This window comes from Aquarana catesbeiana, linkage group LG06 (assembly GCF_042186555.1).
Source record: "Aquarana catesbeiana isolate 2022-GZ linkage group LG06, ASM4218655v1, whole genome shotgun sequence".
Lineage (NCBI taxonomy): Eukaryota > Metazoa > Chordata > Amphibia > Anura > Ranidae > Aquarana > Aquarana catesbeiana.
Genome location: NC_133329.1, coordinates 216029071 through 216041940, shown reverse-complemented (window position 1 = coordinate 216041940; position 12870 = coordinate 216029071). Strand labels below are relative to the sequence as shown.

General features: G+C 39.3%; 1 protein-coding gene across 1 annotated transcript in view; it reads right to left on the bottom strand.

Moving 5' to 3' along the window:
- TMEM114 (transmembrane protein 114) overlaps positions 1 to 12870 on the bottom strand; it is a 304617-nt gene that overhangs the window by 1271 nt on the left and 290476 nt on the right. The window lies entirely within an intron of this gene.

The following is a 12870-nucleotide window of genomic DNA, read 5'->3' as shown; positions in this document are numbered from 1 at the left end:
TGGATTTACTATTTGCTGATAGAGACTGCACCCTTTAGGAATGAACCATACAGCTATCTAGTAGCTTTATTGCTGCTTGCAGGCTTGACTGAGGCTATTCTCATGTGCACTAATGGCACAACTGGGCCCTAGCACTAGCCAGCTGAAGAGTTAGGACTAAAGACTGTCCCTTTGCAGCTGTTACACAGAGACCTTCACATATTGCTTACGCGAAGAGGTACCTATAAAGGGTTAGGACTAAAGACTGTCCCTTTGCAGCTGTTACACAGAGACCTTCACATATTGCTTATGTGAAGAGGTACCTCTAAGGGGACATTGCACCATATCCTAGCCATTCTCCTAGATTGCACTCCAGACTAGTTATAGTTTTAGTATTCATTTTGCAGTTAATCTTTATATACACTGTTTATTGCTGACTTTGCTGATTCATGAGGTAATCCCAGTCTAGTGGTACAGAACTGTATTCTAAATTACCTTGACATAGTAATTATACTGTCTAGTGGACTGTGTCTGAACCATTTATTCTAACTTCTATCAGTACATTGAGTTCATTTACCACTAAAGAGTTAAAAGAGAAGTATGGAGGTTTTTTTTGCTAATCATACTTACCTTGGTGAATGAAGCATCAGACCAATGCTGCAGCTGTCCCCCGGTGTCTCTGCACTGAGAACCGAACCACCGAACACCGCCAATGGCTCGGTTCTCACTCCTCCCCGAGCAGAGCGATGCTGTCAGTCAGCACCCCTTCTGCTCTCCTTCTACATGCTCATTGGAGCACTGAGATGTGGAAGGGCGGGGAGCGGCCGTCTCAGCAGCTTGCTGAGACTGCCATCACTCAAGGCAGCTGGCGGATCCAGACTTGGGAAGTTGGGATGACGTGCTGCCTCAACTGATGGCAGTGACGTCAGCAGAGAGCAGACTGCAGACCGCTCTCCACTGAAAACTGGTCACAGTAGTGCAAAACAAATTGCACTCCTGTGACCCAGAGGAAAAGCCCAGCCTAAAAAGCTCAGGCTGGACTTCTCCTTTACAGGTATCTACACTTTCACTTAGTGTTTCTATAGGTGCTTGCAGTAACTTTCACCCAACCAGGTGTGTCTGAGGTTGTTCTTGGAGTTGAGGTGCAGAACCCAAATTACTCACTTCTTTTTCATTCTCTTGGTCTCTAACTTTGAACCCTATTCTGGAACTATGAAGAATATATTCTTACAGTGCAATAGTCTCTTAGAACAAAGTAAATTTGGGGTGATGCACGATAACTTTATTTGGGTATTGTACATCACTGTTTTCCTCTACATTATAAGATTAACTCTAAGATCTGTTGAGCATGGATATTTCTCTCCCTGGAAATGATTATGCTATTTCTGATAAGCCTTTTGTGACTGCCTTTATGAGCCGACAATGCATATACTGTATCTTGTGAATGTCCCTAAGCTTTCCATGTTTAATTCAGGGACATTAACAAATAGGTAAATACTTCAGTGTGAAAAAAGATTTTGGGTGCTCCCGTGCAAATGGCTGTATGTTATAAATGGAACTGCTGCCCCTACTAATACAGCTACCTGAGTGGAGTGTATGGTGAATGATGAGTTAAAGTAGTAGGTGTGGCGCTCTTCTTAGGAGTGAATAAATCCTTAAGGCAGAAGTCTAAGTGCTCTAATGTTTACCCTCTTATCAGTGACTTACTGGTTATTGGATATAATTAGACCACGGCAAGTATAAAATCCAACATTGACTACACATTCACTTCGACTAGAGGAGCATGAAGGCATGCCGAAGGAGATTAATCCTGGGCTTTATAAAAAAAGGGGTATGGCAGATTTGGCTAATTGAATTGTGAATATTGGTTTAAACAGATCAGAATCCTGCAATATACAAACCCCAGACCAACCAAAAATGGCCGCTAATCATGCGGTTGGGGTCGTCAGCTCACCACATGCTATATATAGTTGGGAAGTGTAGCAAGATGGCGCCGCTCCAGATGATGTCTTGATTATGAAACGTGTAGGTCTCAGCTTGTAGCGTCTTTGCGTCACTTCCAGTTTGAAGCCGTGGAACACGAATCATCCCTGATTTTAAATGCTTTTTGTACACAGAGAAAATGTGAGTATGTTCACAACTGTGTATATCCAATAAACACTTTGAAAACGGTATTATGCTATGGGAGCAATCTTTTCATGTGGATGAGACAGAGTGGCTGAATCTTTAAAGGAGCAAAGAGAAGAGAGGTACACACACACAGGCGTGGATCTGGGATCTGCTACACAGTGGCATGCACTGGGAATGTGGAATACCCCTTCGAGGGGTGAATATTTCTGGTGAGTGCAGCACCTTAAGGGGAGCACCATAAGAAGCACCAGCACAAGTTCATAGTTAAAGAAGCACACAATTGAAGAGCACTTTATCACTTTACAAAAGACTTTTCTGTGGATTCAAAAGAACCGTGCATATGACCATTTATTTAATTTTTTAAAAATGTTTTCATTGGAGCACCAGTCACTTTACATAAGATTGTACACTAATTTATCACCATATGTTTATATGATTTACTTTTTAGAGATGTGTAAATATTATTAATTGCAAGTTAACACATGTTAGCCGTATTTAAAGCACAAGTGACTTTAATTTTAGATTTACTTTAGATTTACTTGGTTGTAAATAAATAGGGGGGTTTCTAGCTTCCCCTAAGTAATTTATAACTATTTATTTTCTTGTCTGTTCCTATAATTAGCTAGTCTGTTAAAGCTCTGATAATATTAATGGTGATGATATAATAACAATGTTAACTATAAAAATAAACACAATGCTCAAAGAAGCAAAGGTCTTGTTTCGTTACTAAGAAATTAGAAAAACGGACATAGAAAACTATGAATATTACAGGGCATATTAGTTCGTCCTCAGTGTTCGGGGTCCCTAAGCTGGGATCAATGAGAAAAGAGGGGACCTCATCATTTGCCCTCACCCTTTTGAAAGCACACTCAGACACAATCCACACAAGCACTCTCTTGCCCGCCCGTGTAGTCCTCTGTTCAAAGAAAAGCTATAAGGGGCTGTTCTTCCTAATCACCAGGAAGTATGTTATTCCCCTGAATATCCTCCAGGAAGTCTGTTTCTGTCTTCGGCAGGGGGGGCAGCATTAGTCTGCGTACACCTGCCTTGACCCAGGTCAACTTCCAGTCCACATCTGTTCCTTTGATGTTTTTGTAAGTCAGGAAATCAGTCATTTTAATTTGCACCTCACCAGTAGGTCTGAGCTGATGCTCCTCTACCCGCCCCCATACATCAAATCAGGAGCCCTATGTGAGAATAACTTTCAGGAGATGAATTCCCATTTATGACTTTTTGTTACAAACACCCTGTTGGATAATCTTGCTAACTGTACTAACTCAATACAGTTTTAACTTTTACATTTAGTAGGAATTTAGCTGTAATTCTGAAAATGTTGCCATATATGGGTCCACTAATAATAATTTTAGTGTATTTTTTGAGAAAATATTGTTTTGATAAACATTTGTGCAAATATCACAGTAGTAATCCCCGAAGTAGTAAAATTGGTTTTGGAGTGTAATTCTAAGCATGAAAATGCTGTGTGTTAGAAATATCTTAATGACAATTTTGTGTAAAAAAAATACATTTTAATTTTCTTTCCACATTTTTCAAAAACTTGTGACAACATTTTCACCATGGCCCAGGCATTTTGGGCCTCAAGAAATGAGATAGGCAGTCAGTACATCAGGTTTGATCAATGATTTTCAAATATATATACAGTACCATAGTTTGTAGACTCCATAAGTGTCACTTAGACTTTAAAATATACATATACATATTTTTACCAAAGAAATATAGCAAAATATACCTTGCTCCAAAACTATTAAGAAAGATGATTTATTTATTTATTTATTGTATAACAGAAACTAGGATTTTTTTTAATCAAAATTTTCCTTTATATAGCAAAACAATAAAACCCAGTGGTAATTAAATACCACCAAAAGAAAGCTCTGTCTCAAAGACTGATCTAAAATAAATTTGAGTACAGTGTTGCATGACTGAGTAAAAGTGGGACAGCACTGAAAAATGGCCTGGGCAGGAAAAGGGTGAAACAGTCCAGTCTTGAAGTGAATAAAAGAAGTTTCCTATATTATCTAGGGATCTATTCAAACCATTTCAAATGTATCAATAGTTATATTTGCATGTTACTGCCTTTTAAGGCTTTTCTGTTATTACTTATCTACAATGAGCCACATTTTTGTTTGTTTCATACCACCATGACTTTTAAAGCCCTAGAATATCATGCTGTCAAAAGAAGGAGGCAGTTTTGGAAAGCAATAGTAGATACATGTATAGAAGATACATGTATAGTTGATACATGTATAGAAGATACATGTATAATTGGTCAGGCTCTGTGTATTCCATCTTATTTTCCATTTCAGCTTTTTTGCACTTAGTGTACTTGTTTTGGCACTTGTATACTTGTATACTATTAGAAAGTAGCATGGTACAAGCTGGAATTTCTTTTTCAGCAGATGCCCTAAGAAAGAATCTGGATACCTGCCAACCTTACTGAATTATTGATTTGAGAGCAGTGTGCATTCAGAGGGCTAAGATGTTTTTCAAGTAGATAGAAACAGATTTCCTTTATGATTTTAAGCACCAATTCTACCATTTGGATTATGAATATTGTGAATTTAAGTTTGCTGTACATTCTGTTCCATAAGGAAGAGACATTGTTGTGTCTTATAGGATATATATGATAATTCCATGGAAATTACATATGTATTTTGTGGTAGCATGGTCAATTTTTTCAACACTGTTGGAGCTTATTTGCAACACTTGTTTGCTAACGCTGTCACTGTGTGTTTGTGATTTCTGCCAATAGTATTTGTAAGACCTCTTTCGCACGGGCGGCTGTTTCTGCCGAAGTTAAAAGCATGTTTCGTTCTTTTGAAATTCAAGGCTCCAGGCACTGCAATCACCTGCTTCTGTACATTGCGATTAGCCGCTTTTAGCTGTGTTTACGTGCGTCTGCGTTTAGCTGCGGTTGAACATTCTTGTCATTCCCATAGCAACTATTTATATATTTTTTGGTCCCTTGACTACCCATGATGCATTTCGGTCCACAGTATTTAAAAAACAAGCTATTTCCTGTGTTTTGTTCAGTGCCAGTGTCTGTGTTCAGTGAGAGGCGATCGACCTGTGATCATTGAATATGAGTTCTTATGTTAGCAATTTGATTGCAATGCTAATTTTTCTGCTCATGAGGATGAAAAGGAGAAGACAGATGGATGTAATTCAGCGGAGGAGATGTTGTTGTTATTAATGGGTGCATCCCTTGACCTTCCAGCGCCTATCTATCGGCTACTTTGCCCTCATGTCCAGAGAACTGCGGTCTCATCAAGGCAAGTTCTATAATTTTACAAGGATGTCGGTGGCAACCTTTGATGAGCTACTAGAACTTGTAAGAGGACGTCTGAGCTGAACCAGGACCAACATGAGACAAAGCATTACTGCGGAAGAACGGCTGTTGGTGACTTTAAGGTAGGATTTCCAGATGTAGTACAGATGCATAAAATAAAGTTCATGTGCATTCAGGTGTCCCAATACTATTTCAACGAAAATGCAAATAACACTGCGCTAACCCAATACAAAAAAGCAGCTACATAAAATATGACCAATATTATAAACAGAAATAGAAGTGAAATGCAACACTAATGATGATAGCAAATGGTGGAAAACACATTAATAATGGTGGCCATTATAAATATACACATGGATAAAACACATATACCATAATATGAAATGATAAGTGTTGGGTGAGATATAATAACGTCCCAATAAATAACTATAAATCAAACACACAAAAGTCCCAAACGTAGGCTGGATATAAATATTGGACTGGTGTAGGAATCTTCTCCTGTATATCATGAGTTGTACGGTCATAGAATGTAAATAGATGGAATACGCTTACCAACAGGAGTGGATTTGGATGCCTGTGACACCAAATCAAGCAGGCTCTGAGATCCTTGGTGGACGGTGGTTGGTCCTAGAAACCCCAGATCTCAAGGGGATCTATCTTCTATGGTCCACGTCACGGCTGTTGGCTCCAAAGCCCGAGAGGGGATGTCCGCCACAGGAAAATCTCCGGAGCATGGGTGGTTCCCAAAAAGATGGATAAAACGCCAATAGTGCAGATCAAATGACGTATTTTATTGGATATCACCAATAATCGACAAACGATATAAAAAGCGTGATCACGTATAAAACAATAAAATCAAGTGTAGGGAAGAGTAAGGCTCGTCTGATGCGTTTCCTCCACATGGACTTCAACAGGGGCATCAAACTCATCTCCTACACTGTACAAATTTATATAAAAACTATACCAATCATGTGGCCAATCAAACATCAGTAATAGGGTCACGTGATACATCGACTCCTGATAGGCCAAAGAGGAATCAGCTGACTGCCTTGAATTATCCAATGAGACCACCCACCAATGGAGGGAGAAACATATCCCTTAACCAATGGGAAATTAGTGGAAATAGTAACAATGAAGATATAAGGGGGGACCTAAACTATCATAGTTTCCGCAGTACTGTAATCATCTGTGCCCACTCAGAGAGTTCTAGGATACATCAATACATTTATCATAATGCATGGACATAGTGCCAGGATCCCGAGTGTGGATATAGATAGCCCAGAAAATGTTATTTTAAATTGTTAGTGAGAGCTCGACCAAGGGTCACATGACCGCATCTTTTCTGACGTGGCTCAGCGGCCAACGTATTAAACACTGCACGATCCCTCATATTGGATCAGCGCAGTAAAGAGGAAAAATCAGACAGAGCACTGGTCATGTGACATGTCTGATGACATAGTGACATGATCTTGAGGGACGAATAGCGTCTCGATTATTGGAATCCAAAGAGACATGTGACAACAAAGGAAGTCACATGTTCTCCTGTAGCCAATAGAATGATCTGGTATCTCCAGCTCCTCCGGACTGTAAGCAGGGAAGGTGATTTCATCCCCTACCGCCCGGAAGTGATGGATATAGTGGCGGGGACAGCCGGAAGAACGGAACAAAGAAAAAATCTTTAGCTCTCCCAGTGTAATTCTCCTGGCGGCTAACCTATATGATATATAGATAACTAAAAAAATACTTGACAATAAGGATGGGGAATGTGTGTCCTTCCACTAACATGAGTAAATGTGTGTACATATACCGTAATAAAGGACAGTGTAACACAATGCAAGTATCTAAATGGAATGATGTGTTAAATATAGAATTTGTGACAATGTAAAAATGTGAATGTGTAATGTATAAGGTTCATCTGAACTGCAAACAGGGGAAATAGTATCATCACTCACTGTAATGGTGAGTATGACGGCGGGGACCCCCGGAAGTGTAGGAAAGAACAAAAATCTTCACCTCTCACAGTGTCACTCCCCCGAGGAATCATGACTAAAAATAATGATGTGAATAAAAGTGGAAAATATGTATTGATCCAATAATATGAATAGATGTGTGGACCTATATCATAAGGGGATGATATTGAAAATATTCAATATGAGAGGTGAATATAAGTGAATGAAACATGAACGTAGATGATGTAGGAAGGGAACTGATGGGAGAATGACATGAAAATTGTATTGGGGACAGATTTGGTGAATATCAACCACTTCTAGTGTGAGGAACAATCACGCTTGGTTAATAAAGGAATTAATATCCCATTTTACGTTTAACCCATGGGGCGAATAAGTGCGTAGTTCAAATATCCAATACGTTTCGAGCCTCAAGACTCAACGCACACGTGATTCGCCCCTCCAATTGGCAACAAATTTGTCAATTATAAGGAACTGGGTTCCAGTAGGATCCTGATTGTGGTGTGTAAGATAGTGTCTTGGCACCGTGTGATTAGTCTTGCCTGCTTGTATATTGGTAAGATGTTCTCCTACTCGAACTAAAAAAGTTCTTTTAGTATGACCCACGTACTGTTTTTTACAGGGGCAAGTTAATAGATACACTATATATTCTGTGGCACATGTAGTGAAGTGCTTCATGGGGTAGGTGCATTGAGTAACTGTTGATTGGAAGGTGTCTGTTTTTCGTCTCCCATTGGTGTTGTAAAAACAGACCCTACATTTCCTACAGGGAAAAAACCTTTGCAATCCTGAAAGAAAGGGGTCTTTTTGGGGAATCTATAATATTAGGGGCAATTTGTCCTTGGATGGATCTAGCGCCTCTAAATGTGACTCCCGCATGTTCTGGAAGTGCTGGGCCTAAGAGAGCATCATTTCGAAGAACGCCCCAATGTTTTTTAAAAATTTTCTGAATTTGCCTGGCTTGTACAGAATAAGTAGTAAAAAAAAGACCACTTAAATTTGTCATCTTTGGTCTTCCTTGGATTGGTGACCAGAAAGGATCATCTGTCCATGGAGCCGACCCTTTGTATTTCTGCCTCCAACTCAGAATGTGTGTAGCCTTTTTCTATAAACCTGTTTTTGAGGGTCTGGGCTTGGGTAAGATAATCTACCTCATTGGTACAGTTGCGTCGCAGCTGAAGAAATTGGCTGTGAGGTACTGATTTTAGCCACTGTGAATGGTGGCAACTGTCCAATGGGATATACCCATTGCGATCTGTGGGTTTGAAGAATTTTCGAAGCTCCAAACGATTATTATGAACTTTAATCTCCAGATCTAAGAAATGTATAGACGTGAGACTGGCTTCATAGGTTAATTTAATACCTCGACCATTGCAATTCAAATGAGCCATGAATTTATGTAATGAGGGAAAATCGCCTTTCCATAGAAGGAGGATGTCGTCTATATAACGAGCCCAGAGGACCACTTCTGGCCTCCTGGGTGAATAGACGACATCCTCCTCCCACTTGGCCATGAAAAGGTTGGCCAGACCGGGGGCAAACTTGGCCCCCATGGCCACACCTCTGGTTTGTAAATAAAAATTGTCTTAGAACCAAAAATAGTAATGGGTCATTGCAAATTTGAGAAGATCCATAATAAAATTACGCTGTAAGGCTGGTACAGAAACATTTTGGGATAAATAATATTCAACTGCGGCAAAGTTTTAGTTTAGTTTTTATATAAATTTGTACAGTGTAGGAGATAAGTTTGATGCCCCTGTTGAAGTCCATGTGGACGAAACGCGTCGGACGAGCCTTACTCTTCCCTACACTTGATTTTATTGTTTTATACGTGATCATGCATTTTATATCGTTTGTCGATTATTGGTGATAGCCAATAAAATACGTCATTTGATCTGCACTATTGGTGTTTTATCTATCTTTTTGGGAACCACCCATGCTCCGGAGATTTTCCTGTGGCGGAGATCCCCTCTCAGGCTTTGGAACCGACAGCCGTGACGCAGTCCATAGAAGATAGACCCTCCTTGAGATCCGGGGTTTCTAGGACCAACCACTGTCCACCAAGGATCTCAGAGCCTGCTTGATTCGGTGTCACAGGCATCCAAATCCACTCCTGTTGGTAAGCGTATTCCATCTATTTACATTCTATGACCGTACAACTCATGATATACAGGAGAAGATTCCTACACCAGTCCAATATTTATATCCAGCCTACGTTTGGGACTTTTGTGTGTTTGATCTATAGTTATTTATTGAGACGTTATTATATCTCACCCAACACTTATCATTTCATATTATGGTATATGTGTTTTATCCATGTGTATATTTATGTATGTGTGTGTGTGTATATATATATATATATTTATATATCATATATCACAGCAGCAATGTTTCAGGCATCACTGCCCTTACTCAATATATATGTAATTGATCGCATTAATTTTCAGCCCACCAAGAGAAGAAGTTTTCATGCCTCGCAGTTTCTTTCTGTTACCTTGTATTTACGGGTATCTCATAAGTGCGAGAAGGCCAAAACATATGGCCAAAACATATGGTGGTGCTTACAATCTATGTCCCAATAAAGAAAATGTTCAGTATGGTCACTCTGTAGAATATGTGTAATTATTTTTCTTACTTTCTTTCTGAATTGTTCTCAATTTTTTATTGCAGATACCTTGCCACTGGTACCAGTTTCACCTCCCTTCACTATCAATTTCTAATGTGAATATCTTTATTGTTTGGGAAGAACTTAAAAACTCAGTGATGCCAGAACCAACATCCAGACTGTGGGAAGAAATACTGGATGAATTCTGGGAGAAAACTAACTTCCCAAATTGCATTGGGGCATTAGATGGAAAACATATCCGTCTGATCAAGCCACCTAAATCTGGTTCCCGCTTCTTTAACCACAAAAAATATTTCTCAATTGTTCTGCTGGGACTCAGTGATGCAAATATGAGATTCATAGCTGTGGATGTTGGCGCATATGGAAATTGGGGAGATTCCAGAATGTTTAGGAACTCTGTGATGGGTCAGCGATTCTAATTTGGCGAATTTGATGTGCCAGAATCAAGGCCTCTGCCAGGCGCTGCTGGGCTGGATCTTCCTTTGGTCATTATAGGAGATGAGGCATTTGCGTTATTCATCTACCTCCTCAGGCCCTACACAAGGCATGGGCTCACTTCCAAAAAACTTATTTTCAACTATTTCAGTAGAGCATGCCGAATGGTGTAGTGTGCATTTGGTATCTGCACAGCCAAATGGCTTGTTCTATTAACATCTATGCACCTTGAAGTCGATCATGCAGTGAATGTAGTTTTGGCGTGCTGTGCTCTCCATTATTTTGGAGAACTCCATTATTTTGGAGAACTCCATTATTTTGGAGTGAATCCTCAGAACTGTTTTCTAATGAACCCCGAGGTCATGTGACTGGCACTCGTCCCACTAGTCAAAGCACTACAAATCCGTGAAGATTTTGCTGACTATTTCCTTTCTGATGATGGAAGGGTACCATGGCAATATAACTTTGTGTAATCTTTACTTGTTATCTTTACTTTACTACTGTTGCATCAACCTGCTTACATTTTTCTTACATCTCAATAGTTAATAGTTTACATTTTTGGATGAAATAAAAAAGTTGACACCTTTGTCCAATTCAATTGAAATTATTTTTATTTTTTCTATATAAAGTCACCAAAGGTTAGAAAAAATAAAGTAATCTTACAAAACCTTGATGCTTGCATTTATAAAAACTTTTTTTTATTCCGTTTGGAATGTTGAAAAGATTTTTAGTTTCAAGTATACAAAACTATATTTGAACTTTACTAAGTGCTGTGTAGTACTGTGTAGTACTGCGCGTACTGGATGGTACATACCGGTCTTACAATGTCCAAATGTATTGCTTTAAAGTAAAAAAAATTTAAACTGCTTTTTATTCTGTATGCATAAACTTGAAAGTGTGTCCAACATCCTGCTGAGAGATGCCTCTATTGAAGAAGTGTCATAAATTGTGTGTACGGACTCTGATTGCTCAGTAGAGATTGCTCCGTTGATCCCTGATGAGCCGGTGGATGAAAGGTCCTTCTCTGCTTACTGTGCAGGGACGGACCTGTCAGAGCTCCGCTCTCCTCTGAGGGGGATCAGATGAAAACGGACCGCTTGACCGGTTTCATCCGTTCCGCCAGACGGATGGAAATGAGGAAATTAGGAAAAAAAAACAATCAGCAGGAAGTTGGATATACCTGATTACAACTTAGTAACATTATACCACAGCATACAAATAAAAATAAAACAGGCATATAAATAACAAAATAGAAAACTACAAGTTTTCATAAACTGGATAAGGGGAACACAGGGAAGAATGGCTTGGTTCACTGCCAACATCTATGGGTGATCCAGATTGGGAAGATAAGGGTGAAATAATTGGGTGTGGCTGCGCATGCATCCTTTGAAAACCCTGCTGAGATGGGAAAGGTGTGTAGATTGGTGGGGGTCCTGAGTATGGGTTCATGGCAGGTGTAGTGTCATGATACTGATGACTGGGCAGTGATTTAGTAAAAGAGCCACTAGGTGTAATAAAACCCAAACCCCATGGCTGAAATCTAGGAAATGGGAGTTGCTCTTTGCAAGCAGAAACTATGTACATAAGATATGCATATACAGTGGGGACGGAAAGTATTCAAACCCCCTTAAATTTTTCACTCTTTGTTATATTGCAGCCATTTGTTAAAATAATTTAAGTTCATTTTTTTCCTCATTAACCACTTCAGCCCCAGAAAGATTTACACCCTTCCTGACCAGAGCACTTTTTACAATTTGGCACGGCGTCGCTTTAACTGCTAATTGCGCGGTCATGCAATGCTGTACCTAAACGAAATTTGCATCCTTTTCTTCCCACAAATAGAGCTTTCTTTTGATGGTATTTGATCACCTCTACGGTATTTATTTTTTGCGCTATAAATAGAAAAAGACCGAAAATTTTGAAAAAAATGATATTTTCTACTTTTGTTATAAAAAAATCCAATAAACTCAATTTTAGTCACACATTTAGGCCAAAATGTATTTGGCCACATGTCTTTGGTAAAAAAAATGTCAATAAGCGTATATTTATTGGTTTGCGCAAAAGTTATAGCGTCTACAAACTAGGGTACATTTTCTGGAATTTACACAGCTTTTAGTTTATGACTGCCTATCTCATTTCTTGAGGTGCTAAAATGGCAGGGCAGTACAAACCCCCCCCCCCAAATGACCCCATTTAGGAAAGTAGACACCCCAAGGAAATTGCTGAGAGGCATGTTGAGCACATTGAATATTAATTTTTTTTGTCCCAAGTGATTGAATAATGACGAAAAAAAAAAAAATTACATAAAGTTGTCACTAGGGATGAGCTTCGAGTTCGAGTTGAACTCATGTTCGACTCGAACATTGGCTGTTCGCAAGTTCGCTGAACAGCGAACAATTTGGGGTGTTCGCAGCAAATTCGAATGCCGT